Here is a 20,821-nt window from a genome sequence, read left to right as displayed (position 1 = left end):
AGCGTTGACCATCCAGAAGTGCGGATTGGGTGTGGTTGCCTCTCCTAGGCAAGCCGCAATTTTTGGCACGAAAATCGAGGTGATCTGACCTCTGGTTTGACCGGTGTTCACTGCCCTAGTTTAGGGCTGCAAGTTGACTTCAGAAATCTGCAAATTGACTATACTTTTGGGGTTGTTCAAGGGTTGTTTCTTCAGGTTGTTCGAGGACAAGTTGACCAGAAATTGACCAAGCATTTTAGAGGTCAATTTTAGCTAGTTTGACCAAGTTTGACTTTGTTGATCTAGGGTTTGCTGCTGCTGATATAAAATTATAGAATTCAGATCTTGTACTATTTCTCTCTACTGAACTATTGAAGATAAAAGAAGATTTGATCAAAGGGTTTCCCCGCATTGGGGTTTGTCCCTGGCTAGCCGCCACATCTTGTGTCTCTTGTCTTTGCTTGTTTTCTGTTGATCATTTAATGTTCTATCTGCACTTTACTTAATGTATATGTGATTGCTAATCTGTGGGTAATAAGAAGAAAAATAAGTAAACTACTCTAAGCATAGAACATACCATAATTTAACATGGGATCGGAGTTGAGGTGAAGACAAAGCCCAAGAAAGAGCAAGAGCAAGAGCAATCACCGAAGAGAAGGTTGGCAAGGCTATCTAAAAGAAATCATGGGGTCCTCAACACACTTCCCTACTGAAGACAAACTTCGTGAGAAGTCTGACCATCACGAATGGAAGATGTCTCTCGATCTAACATTAGAAGAACAGGAGGTGTTGGACCATGTGAGAGGCGGTATTGTTGAGCCTCCATCAAATGCATTTGCTGCTACTAGGAACAAATGGACCAAGGGAGAAGTCAAAGCAAGGAAGATCATCTGGGACTCTATCGACAAGCGCTTGGTGGCCTATGTTTCCGAGCTGAACACCTCCAAGGAAATCTACGATAGACTGGTGAGTTTATTTAAAGTTAATGATGCAAATCAAGTCTTGTTTCTTAGAAATAAGCTGAAGGAAATTAAGAAGGGCAAAGATGAGAGTATGCAAGCATATTTATTAAGGATCACCGAGATCAAGAACGATCTCCTATCTATTGGGGAAGTAATTCCTGACAGGGAAATGACACTCACAACTCTTGGAGGACTACCATCTGAATGGTATATATTCAGGACTACTCTTCTCAACAATAACGTAATTCCTGGATTTGAGGAATTAATGGCCAGATGCATTCAAGAAGAAACGAGGATGGAAGAGCAAGAAATGCCCATACTTAAAGGTCATCCCTCTGCCTTTTCTTCTCATACTAAAAAAAGAAACAATTCCGGAGCTAAATTCAAAGGAAAGGCTGGACCAAAGGGTGGAAGAAAATGACGATGTTACAATTGCAATAAAACGGGTCACTATGCAAGGGAGTGCCCTGATAAAAGGGACTCACACCGGGACGATGATCAAAATCCCTCTCAAGGCAATCAAAGGAATGGCAGGTCAAATGGCAGAGGTAAAAGAAGTGTCGGAAATCAAGGAAGAGGACAACCATTCAAGAAGGCAAGAAATTCTAGGTATGAATCTAACACTGTTAACAATAAGCAAGATGAATATTATCTACCAGCAGCTCTATCTACTACTGCTCCCCCGGACTCGCTGGGAAATTGGCTTATTGATAGTGGTGCCTCAAGGCACTTCACTGGTTACAAAGAAGCTCTCTATAATCTGATAGAGAAGGAAACCAACCTGGAAATTGTTCTTGGAGATAATTCAAAATATCCCGTGAAAGGCGTAGGAAATGTCACTCTTCAATTGAATCAAGGTAATACCATCCACTTACAAGATGTATTATATGTACCTGATCTCAAAAAGAACCTGGTGTCCATTTCGGCAATGGAAGACAAAGGCTACAAGGTGGCCTTCAGCGATGGCAAGGTACGTGTATGGAAAAAGAACTTTAAAGATGCTTTTACTCTTGGGTTTCGAGTTGATTCATTATATCAGGTCAGAGGAAGTCCGCTGGGTGTCATGTCTTGTGACACATCTCTTCAGTCCGAACTATGGCATCGGAGGTTTGCTCACCTTCATTATAAAGCTCTACCCGATGTAAGAAAAATGGTGACCAGGATGCCCGAGTTCAGATTAGAGCAAGAAGGTGTATGTCCAGGATGTGCCGAAGGAAAGCTCAAAAGGGGACCATTCCCCTCAAGCCAAAGCAAGACCTCCGATATATTGCAGTTGGTTCACTCAGACATATCTGGTATGATGCCTGTGAACTCCTTGGGAGGATATTTATATTACCTCACTTTTACAGATGATTATTCTCGCAAGACTTGGATATACTTCTTGAAAAAGAAGGATGAAGTGTTCTCCTGGTTTCGGCACTTCAAAGCCTTGATCGAGAATCAAACCGAAAAGAAGATCAAGACCTTAAGGACTGATAATGGGACTGAATATGAATCCAATGAGTTTCATGACTTTTGCAAAGAGGCTAGCATTAAGAGGGAGACTACTACACCATATACTCTTGAGCAGAATGGTGTGGCGGAAAGGAAGAATCGTACAATTGTGGAAGCTCTCTGTGTTATGCTCCATGATCAAAGACTTCCAAAGTTTCTATGGGCCGAAGCTGCAAATATCGTCGTATATGTACAAAACCGATGCCCTCATCAAGCATTGGGTTCCAAGACTCCCAAATAAATGTTCACCGGTAAGAACCCTGACGTATCTCATTTTAGAATTTTTGGAAGCCCTGTATATTTTCATGTGCCTAAAGAGAAAAGGAATAAATTAGGTGCATCTGGAAAGAAAGGAATCTTCGTGGGCTATAGCGAAAATACTAAGGACTATAGAATCTATGTAGCTGGTCAAAGGGAAGTCAAGATTAGTCATGATGTCACCTTTGACGAAGATATGGCTCTTAGCAAAGTAGACAATCTTCCTACTTTAAGGGGATCTAAAGAAGTTGACATCGGGGAACCGAAGGAAAAGGAAGATGAGACGATGCCTGATGTGGAAGAACCTATGGATCCTATTGATCCTCCTCCGCAAGAGCCTTCCTCTTCTAGGAAGAGGCCTTCATGGCTTAGGGGGACACTTGATGATGCTGAAGGACACATTGCACCCAAAGGAACCTTCCGTGAAAGTAAGAAGTCGAACAGGTATCAAGGATACCTGACCATCATGAGCACGATCATCCAGAATGAGCCTTCGTCATTCACAGATGCTGTCAAGCATCAAGTATGGAAGGATGCTATGACCGAGGAATATGAGTCCATTATGAAAAACGATGTTTGTGATGTAGTCCCCAAACCCCAGGACAAAGCAGTTGTCACTTCAAAATGGCTTTACAAGATAAAGCATGCAGTTGATGGAAGTGCGGAAAAGTATAAGGCTCGTTTTGTCGCTTGTGGCTTCTCCCAGAAGGAAGGTATAGACTATGACGAGATATTTGCACCTGTTGCCCAATATACCACCATATGCTCGATCATAGCCCTTGCTGCTTCACAAGGATGGAACCTACATCAGATGGATGTCAAGACTGCGTTCTTACATGGTTCGATCAAAGAGGAGGTCTATGTGGAGCAACCCAAAGGATTTGAAATTTATGATGCAGGTTGAAGAAGGCCCTCTATGGGCTAAAGCAAGCACCCCAAGCATGGTATGAGAGGATCGATAGCTACTTGATGAAGATGGGATTCACTAGGAGTGAAGCCGACCCTAACCTTTACATTAAGGTTATAGATGACAAGCCTCTCATACTGGTGCTATATGTTGACGACCTCTTTCTAACAAGTGCAGACCCTCTCATTCACGAATGTAAGAGGGAGCTGGCTTCTGAGTTCAAGATGAAAGACCTAGGACTTGTGCACTATTTCCTAGGACTGGATGTCTGGCAGAAACTAGGGGAGATTTTCCTATCTCAAGGAAAATATGTGGTGAAGATATTGGAGAGATTCGGCATGGTGGACTGCAAGCCCGTAACTACCCCGATGGAGCTTGACTTCAAGAAGTTAAGCGGTAGTGTTGCCGGCCCTGTTTTATGAAATGCTATCGAGTATCGTCAACTCGTCGGAGCATTAATGTTCTTGGTGAACTCCAGTGCGGATATATGCTTTGCAGTCAACACATTGAGTCAACATATGGTTGAGCCTCACCACTCACATTGGATTGGTGCCAAGAATCTGTTGAGATATCTTCGTGGCACAATCACTCATGGGTTGAGATACACTATCGGAGATGTGAAACTACTTGGGTATATTGATGCTGATTGGGCAGGCAGTGTGGTGGATTGAAAGAGCACTTCCGGGTGTTGTTTCTCTTTAGGATCTGCCTCGATATCCTAGATGAGCAGGAAGTAGAAGTCGGTGGCTTTGAGCACCCCCGAGGCAGAGTACATTGCTGTGAGCATGGCCTCTTGTGAGGCAGTCTGGTTGCGAAAGCTCTTCAGTGAGTTGTTTGGATTTACATTGGATACCACTGTGATCCTGTGTGACAACCAGAGCAGGATCCGTTTATCAGAGAACCCCGTATTTCATGATCGCTCCAAGCATATCGATATCAGGTACCACTATATTCGAGATATGGTGCAGCGAGGAGCAATAAGGCTCCAACATATCGGTACAGATGAACAGGTCGCCGACATTTTAATAAAGCCCCTAGGAAAGGTCAAATTCCTGACTTTCCGAGAACGACTTGGTGTCGTTCAGAGAGCCTCTTATGAGGGTCGAGTATGATATATTGAGCTCTGGGAGCTCCAGGGGGGGCACGAGGTACTTCTTGGAGCAACATGTGACCACAGGGAAACTCACCATCCCCTGGTGGTGCACTATGTACAGGGTAAAGGTTCAACACACCCCGTGGCGACTGTGGAACAGGGTGATTAGTTCTCCTATGGGCCGGGATGATTCGTTCTCCGTGGTGACTGTGGAGCAGGATGATTAGTTCTCCTGTAGGCCAGGATGATTAGTTCTCCGTGGCATCCACTAGACAGGATGATTCGTTCTCCTGTGGACAAGATGATTAGTTCTCCTGTCAAGGCATCCTACCCATGCAGTCTGGGACACATGGGAAGTACCTCTCATCTGATCAATGAGAAGGGAAATGAGGATAGGGACCATGGTAGTACTATCAATGGACGCATCATTGTATCTACCATACTCCCTATGCTAGGATGACCTCCATTGATCTGGGATCAATGATACTGAACTGGGATCAGTGAGAGTGTTTCACACTTTGAGACTGACTTCGAGTCAATGGAGGATGGTATGATACATCCTCGATCATTTCTTCTTCTTCATAGTTCGAGTAGAGCAGAGTGGGGTCAAGCTATACAGGACAGTGCATTTGATGGATGGATAGCAGCGACGGTCCGACGGATTGCAGATGAAGTTCTCCCTAGTTGAGAGGGAGTGTTAAAATTGGCAACTAGGGCCAAACTCCATGTGGATCACCTTATTTATGGCTTCTGATATTTTTCCTAGATCCTTCTCATCGAGAGGTGTAGGATTGATCTAAAGATCATCCGATTCCGATAAGTATTTATGGAGATATGAATTTATTTTGATTATGGACAAATTGTCAAGGTCAGCCAGCAAACTTATGTAGGCTCAGAAGTCCAACAGTCACGTCTATTCACCCTCAACGTTTGCATATAAATACAAGGAGCCTCCTCATTTGGACAATTCATTCACTCATCTTCTCTCTCTCTCTCCTATGCATAAAAGGAACCTCTCTCTCTCACACATGTTGCTGAAAGGAAGACGTCCTAGGGCAAGGAAGACGCAGAAAGAAGGACGCTAGGGCAGCAGGTCATCTCTTTGACCAGCGTTGACCATCCAGAAGTGCGGATTGGGTGTGGTTGCCTCTCCTAGGCAGGACGCAATTTTTGGCACAAAAATCGAGGTGATCTGACCTCTGGTTTGACCGGTGTTCACTGCCCTAGTTTAGGGCTGCAAGTTGACTTCAGAAATCTGCAAATTGACTGTACTTTTGGGGTTGTTCAAGGGCTGTTTCTTCAGGCAATTCGAGGATAAGTTGACCAGAAATTGACCAAGCATTTTAGAGGTCAATTTCAGCTAGTTTGACCAAGTTTGACTTTGTTGATCTAGGGTTTGCTGTTGCTGATATAAAATTACAGAATTCAGATTTTGTACTATTTCTCTCTGCTGAACTATTGAAGATAAAAGAAGATTTGATCAAAGGGTTTCCCCGCATTGGGGTTTGTCCCTGGCTAGCCGCCACATCTTGTGTCTCTTGTCTTGGCTTGTTTTCTGTTGATCATTTATGTTCTATCTGTACTTTACTTAATGTATATGTGATTGCTAATCTGTGGGTAATAAGAAGAAAATAAATAAACTGCTCTAAGCATAGAACATACCATAATTTAACAAATTTCCAACATCATGGTCTAGTAAAATTGGGGTATGCCAACATTACTTCTTCTGAGGATTTTACGCAAAGGCTAATAGAAAGATTTGACCGGAAAAAATCAGACATCCACTTCAAAGAATTGGCACTTTTCAAGTAGACGGCATCGCATGAAGAATTTATTGTTGAATTTGAACGAACCACTATCATGGTGTTGGATATATCTGGGGAGCAATTAGTCATGCTTTTGACTCAAGCATTAGCCGGACCCCTACAAGGTTGGGTCAAGGAATTCAACCCTACTACCCTTTATGAGGTTATCAAGAAGACTCGTGATATGGGAAATGCAGCAGCCAAATCTAAAAACCCTCCAAAACCTTTCATTCCCCCAAAGGATAAGGAGAAGTCCTTTCAACGTGATTGGCCCAGAAAGGATAGGTTAGATGAGGAAACATGAAGTGAACTTAGGCAAAAGAAGTTATGCTTCAATTGCAAGGAGCCATGGGAACATTGCTGCTTAGGTAAGGGAAAAATTCACTACAACGAAGTAGTCTTTGATGATGAGGAAGAAGGAGAGAAGCCCACTTCAAATGTTGAAGGAGAACCATCATAAAAGGAAGCAAAAGAAGAAGAAAAGCCTAGCAGCCCCCAGGAGGAACCACCACAAGAAGAAGCGAAAGGAGAGGAAAGGCCCAACGGAGAAAAAAAGACACGACCACGGGTTAAGATTGCAACCCTTTCAGGCACACCCAAGTATTACACCTTTAGGATCAGGGGAGTCGTCAAAGGACAAAGCATCACAACATTAATTGATGAAGAAGCTACACAAAGTTCATTGATGAAGCATTAGTAGCAAGGAGAGGACTTCCCAAAGAAGAATTCGAGGGCCTTGACATAATAGTAGCAGATGGATACGACTTGGATTACACGCGGATGATTCCAGGTTTGAGTGTAACACTTGGTAATTATACTTACACTAGCGACTTTTACGTAATAGATCTTGCAGATATTAATATGGTATTGGGAGTTCAATGGTTATATTTGTTGGGGAAACACACTATGGACTACCAAGCTTTGGAAATGGTATTTAAAGCCCCTAATGGAAGTGAGGTAGTTTTGAGGGGCAAGACTAATGGGGGCCAACAAGTTATATCTGCCAAAAGAAAGAAGACCACATTTAGACACGGAGATGTAGCATATGTAGCAAAATGCAACGTTACAAGACAAAAGACTCCCAACAGTAACAAACCGCACTATAGAGCAAACATCCAACGAGTGTTGGACAAGCATGGTCAGGTATTTGGTGATATTCCCCTAGGATTGCCTCCTAAAAGAGGATTTGAGTATACTATAGAATTGGAAGAAGGTGCTAAGCCCGTAATTAACACCATATCGACATCCAAAGAAATTCAAAGACGAGATAGAGAAGACCATCCAGGTATTATTAGCAATGGGCCATAATATACCTAGATCAAGTCTATTCGCTTCATCCATGGTTTTGGTGAAGAAAAAGGATGGCACGTGGAGGATGTGTATTGATTACTGAGCCCTCAACAAGAAAACCATCAAAAACAGGTATCATATTCCCAGGATCGATGAGTTATTTTTTCAAACATTGACTTGCGATCAGGGTATCATCAAATCTGAGTTCAAGAGCAAGACGTGCCGAAAACAACACTCGGATGCCACTATGGACACTTGGAGTTTTTGGTCATGCCATTTAGACTAACCAATGGTCTCACCACTTTCCAATCTTGCATGAACAGCATCTTTAACAAGCAGCGAAGGACGTTTTTATTAGTATTCTTCGACGACCTTCTCATTTACAGCAAGAAATGGGATGGCCACTTGGAACATTTGGATAAAATCTTGAGCATCATACAGGAACAGTCACTTTATGCCAAAGCATCAAAATGCGAGTTTGGAATGATGGAAATCCTATATTTGGGACATATAATTAGTGCAAAGGGAGTACAAGTTCATCAAGACAAGATTCAGGCAAAATATTGGATTGGCCCACACCTAAGAATTTGATGAGTTGCGAGGACTTTTCGGGATTCGCAGTTATCACTGGCGATTTGTCAAAGGGTTCTCTCAATTAAGCGCACCATTAACCGATTTAATGAAGAAAGGAGTATTTAGGTGGACGGAAGTAGCAAAAAAAACATTCAACAAGCTCAAAGAAGTGATGAGTTCATGTCCAGTCTTGGCCCTTCCTGATTTCAGTCAACCCTTTGTATTAGAATGTGATGCATCAGAAGAAGGAATAAGAGTTGTTTTAATGCAAAAGAGCCACCCCATTGTATTCGAAAGTCGAAAACCCAGGCGGCAGAGAGGCTTTACTCCATATACCACAAAGAAATGCTAGCTATCATGCACGCTTTGGCAAAGTTCAAATAATATTTGGTGGGAAACAGGTTCGTAGTCAGGACAAACCACAACAACTTACGTCATTTCTTAGAGCAAAAGGACCTGAACAAACAGCGGCAAAAGTGGGTAAGTAAAGCCCAAGCCAATGATTTGATATTAAGTATGTGAAGGGGAAGAGGAATGTTGTGGCCAATACACTTTCCAGGAAACTCGTAACGTGTTCCCTCATATAGCTCGCAGGAGATTGGAAGCCTCATCTCTCAGCAGAATATGCCAAGAACCAGTTTGCATGTGCACTGACCAACAGAATCATTCAAGATGACATGTACAAAATAGTTGATAATATTATTTACTACAAAGACAAGATACACCCAGTTCTTAAATCCACCCTCAAGGAGAATATTTTGAAGGTTATGCATGACATCCCATCAGTTGGACATCAGGGGTTCTTCAAAACCTATCGACAAATTAGGGAATGATTTTCATGGAAAGGTCTCAAGGAAGATGTGATGAAATACGTCAAGGAATGTGTGACATGCCAACAAAATAAGGACGAGCACACACATTCTGTAGGGCTTCTCCAACCTCTACCAATTCCAAAACAAAAATGGGAAATCATCTCAATGGACTGCGTCACAAGGCTACCTAAAACGCAAGGCAAAGATTGTATTTATACTGTGATGGACAGATTGATAAAATTCGTGCACTTCTTTGCAATCTCAGTTGATTACTCGACAAAACAAGCAGCAGAACTCTTCTTCTAAGAAGTTTTCAGACTCAACAAATTGCCTTAAAATATAGTCAGCAATCGAGACAGTAGGTTTATGGATGCATTCTGGGAGGAGCTCTTCAGGCTAGTCGGGACAGAATTAACCCCTAGCACTAGTTATCACCCACAAATAGACAATGTTCCACCAAGACTCCGGTGCGGGGAGACGCGGGTGCGGGGAGACGCACAGGGGGGACGTGTGGGAGTACCCTCAAATTTTAGGGAAATTTCGGGGGTGCGGGGAGTCGTCGAGGTATATATATATATATATATATATATATATATATATATATATATATAAAATTCAAGTTGATATTCATTGTTCATTGTTCAATAATGAAAGCATAAAAATATTAAATAGACAATTGAAATTTGAGTCATTGATCCATCCTCATCATTCATTTTAATACATACATCATTCATATGACATACTCAAGTGACAAGTCTCATTATTGAATTAATTATTATTCATACATACCATGAGATTCCAAAAACAAAAATAAAAATCAATAATAAAATATTCAAATACATTGATCGATAACTCATTCAAATCAGCATTGCGTGGAAATGGAAATTACTTTGGGTTGAAATGAAGTGAGCTTTTAACTTTAAGTTTTGCCTTTCATGTCTTTTAGGTTTAGGCTTTTAAGTTTTAGTTATTTAGTTTTAATTTTAATTTTTTTTTTAGACTTTTAAGTTTTAGTTATTTAGTTAAAAAAAATTAATGGTTTTGATTTTTGATTTTTGAATTTTGAATTTTGAATTTTTTTATTTTTAAGTCTTATTAGACAAATTTAAAGGGGGACGCCCAGGCGCACCCTTTTTGGGGAGTCTAGACTCCCACACTGAAGGGGACGCCCAGAAGCACCCTTTTTGGGGAGTCTAGACTCCCACACTAAAGGGGGACGCCCAGAAGCACCCTTTTTGGGGAGTCGTGGGGAGTCTAGACTCCCACACTGGGGAAACGCACCCCCTTGCGTCTCCCCAAGACTCCCCAAAAAGGGTGCGTGGGGAAACGCACCCCCAAGAGACTCCCCGTCCCGGGTGCGTGGGGTGCGAGGGGTGCACGCACCCAACCCTGGGGGACGCGTCCCCGTGGAACACTGCAAATAGATGGGCAAACAGAAATTGTGAATAAGTGGATTGAAGGGTACTTGTGTAATTATGTGACAAGTCAGCAAAAAGCATGGATCAAATGGTTGTACCTTGGGGAGCATTGCTATAATACTACCTACCATTTATCCATCGGGATTACACCTTTCAAAGCACTATATGGTTATGATACATCATCCTTCATCGACAGGAATTTTGGAGACGGCAAGGCACCTATTGCTAAAAACTAGATTCATGAGAGTTAGGACATTCTCAGGGTACTCAAGGAAAACATGCAAGTTGCTCAAAATCGGCAAAAGATGTACGCAAAATAGCATCGAACAGAATGCAGCTTTGAGGTAGGAGACCTCATTTTCTTGAGATTGCAACCTTATAGGAAGTCTTCACTCAAGAAAAGTGGCGCAAAAAAGTTAAATCCTAGGTTTTATGGGCATTGAAAAGTTCTCCAGAAGATTGGCGAGGTAGCATATGAGTTAGAACTACCAAGGGACAGCATAATCCATAATGTACTCCATGTTTGGCGCCTCAAGAAGGTTGTGGGCAACAGGTCACCACCTCTATCGAATTGCCACCATTAGACAAAGAAGGACAAATAGAACTGATTCCAGAAACAATCATGGTCATGCGAGAAAAGAAGTTAAGAGGAAGAGTAATTCCAGAATACCTTATCAAATGGAAGAATCTACCAGAAGAGGACGCGACATGGGAAGGAGAACAAGTTTCGCAGCACCTGAATCTGCAATTGCTTAAGGGCAAGCAATTTCGGGCCGGGGGGACTATAATGTCCTCTACGAATTGAGGATGAATGAAGGAAGTAGCATATCGATCCCCGTAGGCTACAGTCCTCAATAAAGGAGAAAACCCCAAAATATCCAATCCTAGGCGAGTTTTGGGGCAGCTGGGCAAAGAAAACCAACAATGGGGTTTGGAGTGAAATTTACTCAATCAATTAAGCAAAACAGACCCCTTTTGGAAATCTATAAATATAAGAGGACTGTATTCGTTTTGGGCATCAAGTGTGGATCATATCATTTGTTTCTTGAGCATTAGCTCTGAGGGTTTTAAGACCCCTTTTTCTTCTTGTCAATTTCGATGGTGACAGATTCCACCCTAGTTGAAACCTCTCTTTTTTCTCATTGTTTTGGCATAAGATTTCTATCTGGACAACGAGTTCTGGTCTTGGTTCTGGCACAGCGATATTAATCTGGAAGCATAGTGAATTCTGTTGGTTTTGGTTTTTGGTTTCTTTTGAACAGTGAAGTCATCTGAAAGGCAGGGAAGTGACGGATTTCTGTCGATTATTCTGGTACGAGTCTACAAAGGAAGAATTGAAGCGTATCTTTTCCTGAATCACAGTCCCTGAAGGTTATCTAAAGTACGAAACCCTAATCGGCTTGATTGTTCAGTGGAACTACAGAATATGTGAGACCCTAGTTCTAGGACAGGGTCGGCTTTGATTACAGTGGCATTACCAGCTGAATTTTGGGCACGCCAAGGATTCTGTCCTGAAGCAAGTGTAGTCCGTACCTTAATTCATAATTTGTGGCACGAAGACAAAAGTAGCATGAATTCAGATCTGTGGAATACCGAAGCTATATGCACTTAAAGACACGTCTTTACAATCCAGTGAGGATTGGTATTGTTACACAGTTCGGGTCCCACTACAGAAGAGTTGCAGCAACAGGAGAAAAGGCGGATCGAATGAATTCGGGTTTGAAGATTCATAACTAGTCTGGAAATAAAGATAGATTAAGAACTTATTTAGAATCCGTGAACTCTACATTGGATTTTGTGAAATTTAGGATCTGTAACTGTTACTTATGGTTTATAAGTTCTAACGGTCGTGGATTGTAACTGTTTTTTATAGACTGATAACACTGCATTTCTGGATTATTTATGGTCCTACTATTTGACAATTTTTCTTTGAGATGGTCAAATTGCTTTTTGATTGTATCATTGAACAAGGAAATTAAAGGATTGAAAATTAAATTTTAGTTGTCCTAAAAAGGGAAATTAGTCACTACAGGAAAACCCTAGGATAAAATTACCCTAGCCTATTACAACCCCACTAAAACAGTGGCGGTGGCTTGAACAGTGACTTTTATGATTACAACAGGGTCATCTCCTGATCACAGTAAAGTAAGAGATCTGGTTTATAAGGTAAGCTTCAAGTACGTTGAGAGACTAGCAGTAGCAACCCTGAGCACACAAAAAATTCCACAGGTGCAGTAGCCATGACATGAGCAACGACATTTATCATTGCAGCAGCCTTTATTACTATTGTTATATCATTTTTCCCACTCAAATATTGGCCTTGTCAAACTGGAATGGCAAAACCCTCTCAGCATTTTAAAGTCGGTGATTTTTCCATGAAATTTAAGGGAATTTTTCTGTACCATAAAATGACATGAAGAACAATTTTCTGTGACTTCAAAGGGTAATTTTTTGTCTTCAAGAGGTGAATTTATCAGAAAACAGAGAATGCATCTCTGTGATTTACACGGATGGCTTTTTCCTCTGATTCCATTTATATTCTAAATATATAACTGGTTGTGGCATCATGCAGATGAGTTTTGCAAAGTATAACTAAGCAATGGAGATTTGGCTTTTCACCTGGAGATATGGTACAAATGTCTAATGATGAGTTAATCAGGTTTTTCAACCCATTAATAAATCGAGAAGGGTGGCCAGAAGATGGCAGAAGCCCCAAAAAAAGGTGGCCAAAGGTAATGACAGCTTTAAGCCCTCTGGCTTGCTAAGATGGATAGAATCACCCAACTCACAAATGGCTTCCAAGAACAAAATTCCAGAGGCATGTTCAGCAAATGTAGCCAAAGCAGAACCATGGACAGTGCTTCTGCATAAGGGTTGAGATCAGGCTGCCATGGTATCTTAAAGAGGCCAACCTCCAATAATAAACCATGCACCATGCAACACCACTTCCAATTGATCCTCAATATAATTAAACTCAAAAATAAAGAAGCCTCTTGCAGTGATATGAATAGCCACAGTGTTCGTGAGAAAGAGACACCATAATAATTCAATAGAGGCCTTTAGCTACTTCAAAGAAGACCACAATCAATGTTTTAAAACTAAGGCTTAGATTCAAAATCAGTCAAGGGTCAACTCAGATTCGGACTCAGACTCACATTGACTTGGACCAATCTGATTTCAATGACTCAGTTTACTAAAAAATACATAAAATGTTTAAATTATATATATATATATAAAGATTCCAAACCATTAGAGACAATTACAAAATATGCAATGTCTGATCATGGCACATACATATACCATGTAAAGGTGAATAAGTCAAAAAGTTTCAAAATGGCACTATGTGCAATGCATATTAGCAACAAAATAAATAACCAATGAGGCTCTAAATAGCCTCTAGGCTTTAGAGTAGCAAAAGCATGCGACAACCATCTCCTTTTGCCTGGCCTTGTCTTCTTCAAATTTTGCAAGCTGATTTTGCAATTCTAATTTAATCTGTTCAATATCCTCTAATGAAAACATGCATGAGACAACTTGGCCTCTTATACCAGCCACATGTTATTTCAACGTCCAAATCCCCAACCCAAACCCCTCCATGCATTTCTTGCAACATTTGCAATAAATATCCTCATCAACCAGATCAGCAGCATATATCCAATGGATGATCTTTGACTCTTGGGGTGGCAGCCATGGTGAAATTCCAATCTTGAATTCTTAATATGCAAAGTTCATAATTCAAACTTCAAAGTTCAAACTAGTAGAATGCTGAAAGTACAAAACTTTAAAGATCGATTTCAGATCTGCATTTTAATGAGGATAACAAACAATGTTTTTTGGGGGTAAAACTTTGCCGCTTTGGCACTGCACTTTTTTGTTCATATTCTACACACAGAGACCTTTCCAACAACGCAAAAAATTGGGTCAATCAGAATCCATATGCAAAAGTTATGCCACTCAGAAGTTGACCTTCCTGTTTCCACCACCATAATTCGAGAGGATGCCACATCAGCACCCATTACTCATGCAAAAGAGGCTAGCCACATGATTATGATGAAGAAGACTCTAGAAGAATCTGTATTATAACTCTGGTTAAGAGTAGGTTATCGGGATGCGTTATAACCGGGCCATTCAAAAGAAAAGGGATTCCATTCTTTCAAGTGTATTTGTTCCATATATGAGCAAAAATAGCCAAGAGGGATAGGAGATAGAGCATACATAGAGTATTTGTGCACTATAGTAGCCCATGGGCCACAAGCCATACTTCTTTGTACCTGTAACCATTTTTTGTTTGAAGAAAGGGAGCAGAATGACCTCACCTTCCAGCTGGGTTTTCTCCCGAAAGGGTTTCCCAGGTCATATCTTGTGTCAAATCATGGTTTGTGAGTTTTTATTTCATTGTTCTCTATTTTTTGCATAATTTTAATTTGCATGCACATGCAATTAATAGTAATCTACAAATCCAAAAACCTAAAGAGAAATAAAACCCTGTTAATTTTAGGTATGTTCTATGCTTAGAGCAATTTATTTCAATTTTCACAGTTAGCTCAATATCTTTTCCAAATTAGCAATCACATCAGCGTTAAAGTAAACTGCAGATAAAACATAAACATAAATCGCAGAAGACAAGCCAAGACAAGAGGACACAAGATGTGGCGCTAGCCAGGGACAAACCCCAATGTGGGGAAACCCTTGATCAATTCTTCTTATATGTTCTTCAATAGTTCTACACAGAGAGAGAGATAGTACGTTTACAACAGAAGTCAACACTTTGACTTATCTAGATGAGAGCATAGATCATCTCTAAGAAGATGATACATGAGATCAGTTGAAGACATGCTGCTTCAACTGATTCTCCAAGGTGACTCCTTCACCTATCGTTGTGCTGCATTATGTCATCATGCTGCACCTCACCGTGTTGCACCATGCTGCACTCATCATCACTATGCTACATCTCATCATGCTTCATCAATCATGACTATACCCATCACTGTACTACATTATGTGCCATTGCTGCACCATGTTGCCACACTGACCTATGTGTTGGCTACATCTTGCTTGCTTGTTGTCCCTAGCATGCTAGCTATAACATTGCATGCTTGGTGTATTTACTGCTAAGTACCATACAACTGTCCCAATGTTAGTTAGTTGTCCCTTGCATGCTGCTCTCCTTCGAAGACAGATGCTCTGGTTGTTCTGGCAGTTTCGACTTCTGCCCTCTGCATCAGCTTTCCCGGTTGTTCCGACAGTGCCGGTTGTTCCCGACAATTTCGACTATTCCTGACAATTCCGGCAATTCCAACTATTCCCGGCAATTACAGCAGTTCCCGGCAGTGCTGGCTTTTCTCGACAGTTCCCGGCAGTTCCAGCTATTCCTAGCAGTTCCCGGCAATTCCGGCTATTCCCGACAGTTCCAGGAGTTCCGGCAATTCCAGCTATTCCTGGCAGTTCCGGCAATTCCAGCTATTCCCGGCAGTCCCTGCTTTTCTTGGCAGTTCCAGCAGTTCCGGCAGTTCCAGCAGTTCCCGGCAGTTCCGGCAATTCCAGCTATTCCCAGCAATTCCGGCTATTCCCGGTAGTTCCGGCTTCTGCCCTCTAGATTAGGGCAGCGTTATCCCTTAGGATCTCTCCTCCTATTAAAACCCAAAGACAAGTAGAGAGGAAGGGATCCCAAGTGTGTCGAAATGACTTGAAGGCCACCTCTATTTATACTAAAACATTGAGCACAAGTGGGGTTTATTTGGTTGCTGACCGACCTTGACGAATTGTTCCATAACACAAATAAATTCATATCTCCATGAATACTTATCGAAATCGGATGATCTTTAGATCAATCCTACACCTCTCGATGAGAGGGATCCAAGAAAAAATCAACTTCCATTAATAAGATGACCCACATGGAGTTTGGCTCTAGTTGCCAATTTTAACACTCCCTCTCAACTAGGGAGAACTCCATCTGTTGATCCATATGTCCGACTGTACTATCTCTGCCACTAGTGCCCTGCACTGCTCTGCTCTATTGAACCATGAAGAAGAAGAATTGATCGAGAATGTCTCATACCATTCTCTACTGACCCGAAGTCAGTTTCATCTAAAGGGAGTGTGTCACATCACTCTTACTAGCCCAAAGTCAGTTTTATTGATCCAAGATCAATATCACAAGAGAGTGTCTCAAACCACTCATACTGATCCCAGATCAATGGAGGTCATCCTAGCATAGGGAGTACGGTAGATACATCGATGCGTCCATCGATAGTACTACTATGGTCCCTAACTCCATTTCCCTGCTCATTGATCAGATGAGAGGTACTTCCCATGACTCCCAAACTGCATGGGTAGGATGCCTCGACAGGAGAACTAATCATCCTGTCCATAGGAGAACGAATCATCCTGCCCCACAGTCGCCACGGAGAACTAATCATCCTGGCCCACAAGAGAACTAATCATCCTGTTTCACAGTTGCCACGGGAGAACTAATCATCCCGGCCCACAGGAGAATTAATCATCATGTTCCACAGTTGCCACGGGAGAACTAATCATCTCAGCCCACTGGAGAACTAATCACCCTGTTCCACAGTTGCCACTGGAGAACTAATCATCCCGGCCCACAAGAGAACTAATCATCCTGTTCCATAGTTGCCACAAGAGAACTAATCATCCCGACCCACAGGAGAACTAATCATCCTGTTCCACAGTTTCCACGAGAGAACTAATCATCCCGGCCCACAGGAGAACTAATCATCCTGTTCCACAGTCACCACAAGGTATCATAGGGGAAGGTTGAACCTGTCATCTTGTACATAGCGCACCACCAGGGGAGGGTGAGTCGCCTTGTGGTCATATGTTGCTCCAGTAAGTACCCCAAGCCCCCCAGAGCTCCCAGAGCTCAATGCATACAACATGCAGGACCCTTATAAGAAGGTCTCTCAACGACTCCAAGTCATTCGGAAAAGTCACAGATTTGACCTTTCCACAAGGCTTTAACAAAATGTCTGCGACCTGTACATCAGTCTCAATGCGATGGAGCCTCCTCGCTCATCGACTTACCATATCCCAGATAAGGCAGTATCTGATGTCTATCTGCTGGAGCAATCATCGAATATGGGATTCCTCAATAATCGAATCCCCCCTCTGGTTGTCACAGAGAATCACAGTGGTATTCATCATGTGTACAAACAGCTCACTTAAAAGCTTCTGCAACCATGCAGCTTCACACGAGATCATACTTGTAGCTATGTATTCGATCTCGGCGGTGCTTATAGCAACCGACTTCTGCTTCCTACTCATCCATGATATTGAAGCAGAATCCAACGAGAACCAGCACTAAGAAGTACTTCAGTGATCCTCCACAATGCATGCCCAGTCAACATTCGAATAATCATGCAGTTTCATATTTCCGGTAGTGTATCTCAATCCATGAGAGATTGTGCCCCGAAGATATCTCAGAAGATTATTGGCACCAATCCAGTGAGGCTCAACCAAATATGAGCTCACCATGCTAACTGCAAAACATATGTCCATACAGAAGTTCACCAAGAACATCAACGCAAATGAGTTTATGAAACTCAGAGGCATTCCCAAATCTGGTCCGACATCACTACCATATAACTTCTGAAAGTTAAGATCCTCGAGATAGTCACGGGCTTGCAGTTTATCATTCCACATATGGAATCCAACTCCCTCTTACTTCTGCAAATGAGAGAGGGTCTACACCTGTCAGAAATAGGTCGTCCTCATAAGGCGCTGGTATGAGAGGTCTATCATCCACAACCTTCAAACAATGGTTTGGATCAGCTTCACTCTTAGTGAATCTCAGCTTCATCTGACAGCTATCAATCCTCTCATACTACACCCGGGGAGTTTTGCTTCAAGTCATAGAGGGCTTTCTTCCACCTGCATACGTGAGATTCCTAATCATCAATCTCAAACCCCTCGGGTTGTTCCAAACCTGTGGACCTGCTACATGAGGGGAATGGTCCCCTTGTAAGATTTTCCTTCGGTACATCTCAAACATGTACTTTCATGCTCTTTTTGAATTCAGGCATCCCTGTCACCATCTGACTCACAGACCTCCGATGCTATGTGTCAATGGACATGGTCCCCAGTGGACTTCCTGCAACTTGATACAACCCTGAACTCAAAAACATCTTTGAAAATTCTATTTTCAAACACGTACCTTTCCATCGATGAGTGCCACCTCGTAACCTTTGACTTCCATTGCTGAAATGGACACCAGGTTCTTCTTGCAATCAGGTACATAAAAGAGATTCTGTAAATGAATTGAGTTACCCTCATTCAATTGAGGGGTAACATTCCCTACACCCTTTCCGGGATAGGTGGCATCAGCTCCAAGTATAATCCCACAATTGTTTCCATCTCTACCAAATTAGAGAGTGCACCCTTTTATCCGATGAAGTGCCTTGAAGCACTACAATCAATAAGCCAGATTCCCAAAGAATCTGAAGGAGAGGGCCAATACAAGATAACACTTCTTTATCTTATCAAAAACAACATTTGATTCTTCATACCTGGGGTTCTTTGCTTTCTTTGAAGAGTCGGCCATTTCCTTGATGACCTGCATTACCTGTCATTCCTTTGATCATTGAAGATGTCCCTAGAATGATTGTTATCTTCATCAAGAGATGTGTCTTTGCCATTCGGACACTCCTTCGCATAATGGCTAAACTTATTACAACCAAGGCATCTGCCTTTCCTTCCACCCTTAGATCCGGACTTCCCATTGAAGTGATCTTTAGGTAGGCCATCAGAAACTTCTGTTGCGCCATTTTGATAATATTCTCTGCTTCGACTTCACCCTTGGTGAATTTGAAGAGGGATGAGGAATCCACTGATCCTTTTGTCCCTTCCCAACTGTCTTCGGTGATTTCTCTTTCACTCTTGCTTGGGCATTGTCTTCACCTCAGCTCCGATACCATGTTAATTTTAGGTATGTCTTATGCTTAGAGCAATTTATTTCAATTTTCACAATTAGCTCAATATCTTTTCCAGATTAGCAATCACATCAGCATTAAAGTAAACTGTAGATAGAACATAAACATAAATCGCAGAATACAAGCCCAGACAAGAGGACACAAGATGTGGCGCTAGCCAGGGACAAACCCCAATGTGGGGAAACCCTTGATCAATTATTCTTATATGTTCTTCAATAGTTCAGCACACAGAGAGAGACAGTACGTTTACAACAAAAGTCAACACTTTGACTTATCTAGATAAAAGCATAGATCATCTCTAAGAAGATGATACATGAGAACAGTTGAAGACATGCTACTTCAACTGATTCTCCAAGGTGACTCCTTCACCTATCGTTGCGCTGCATTTCGTCATCATGCGACACCTCACCGTGCTGCACCATGTTGCACCCATCATCACTATGTTGCATCTCATCATGCTTCATTAATCATGATTGTACCCATCACTGTACTGCATTATGTGTTGGTTGCATCTTGCTTGCTTGTTGTCCCTAGCTTGCTTGTTGTCCTTTGCATGCTTGCTGTTACATGCTAGTTGTCCCTTGCATGCTAGTTGTAACATTGCATGCTTGGTGTATTTGATGCTAAGTACCATACAATTGTCCCAATGTTAGTTAGTTGTCCCTTGCACGCTGCTCTCCTTCGAAGACAAATGCTCTGGTTGTTCAGGCAGTTTCGGCTTCTACCCTCTGTGTCAGCTTTCCTGGTTGTTCCGGCAATTCCGGCTGTTCCCGGCAGTTCCGACTATTCCTGGCAGTTCCGACAATTCCGACTATTCCTGACAGTTCCAGCAATTCCGGCTATTCCCAACAGTTCCGTCAGTTCCAACAATTCCGGCTATTCCCAGCAGTTCCGGCTTTTCTCGGTAGTTCCGGCTTTTCTCGGCAGTTCCGGCTATTCCCGGCAGTTTCGACAATTCCGGCAATTCCCGACAGTTCCGGCTTTTCCCAACAGTTTCGGTAATTCCGGCTATTCCCAACAGTCCCAGCAGTTCCGACAGTTCCTGACAATTCCGGCAATTCCGACAATTCCGACTATTCCCGGCAATTCCAGCTATTCCCGGCAGTTCCGGCTTCTACTCTCTGAATTAGGGCAACGTTATCCCTTAGGATCTCTCCTCCTACTAAAACCCAAAGACAAGTAGAGAGGAAGAGATCCCAAGTGTGTTGAAATGACTTGAAGGCCACCTCTATTTATACTAAAACGTTGAGCACAAGTGGGGTTTATTTGGTTGTTGGCCGAC

The 20,821-nt window shown here is 42.2% G+C and overlaps 1 protein-coding gene across 1 annotated transcript in view; it reads right to left on the bottom strand.

Annotated features, from left to right (window-relative positions):
• Positions 1-20,821, bottom strand: part of LOC149237038 (callose synthase 3-like) — a 305,860-nt gene that overhangs the window by 257,852 nt on the left and 27,187 nt on the right. The gene's annotated exons all lie outside the window — the stretch shown is intronic.

The sequence above is a fragment of the Pinus tabuliformis genome, chromosome 8 (assembly GCF_031772625.1).
Source record: "Pinus tabuliformis cultivar Carrire ecotype Pingquan chromosome 8, CPIR1, whole genome shotgun sequence".
In the NCBI taxonomy this organism is placed as follows: domain Eukaryota; kingdom Viridiplantae; phylum Streptophyta; class Pinopsida; order Pinales; family Pinaceae; genus Pinus; species Pinus tabuliformis.
This window is presented reverse-complemented; position numbering and strand designations above follow the sequence as displayed.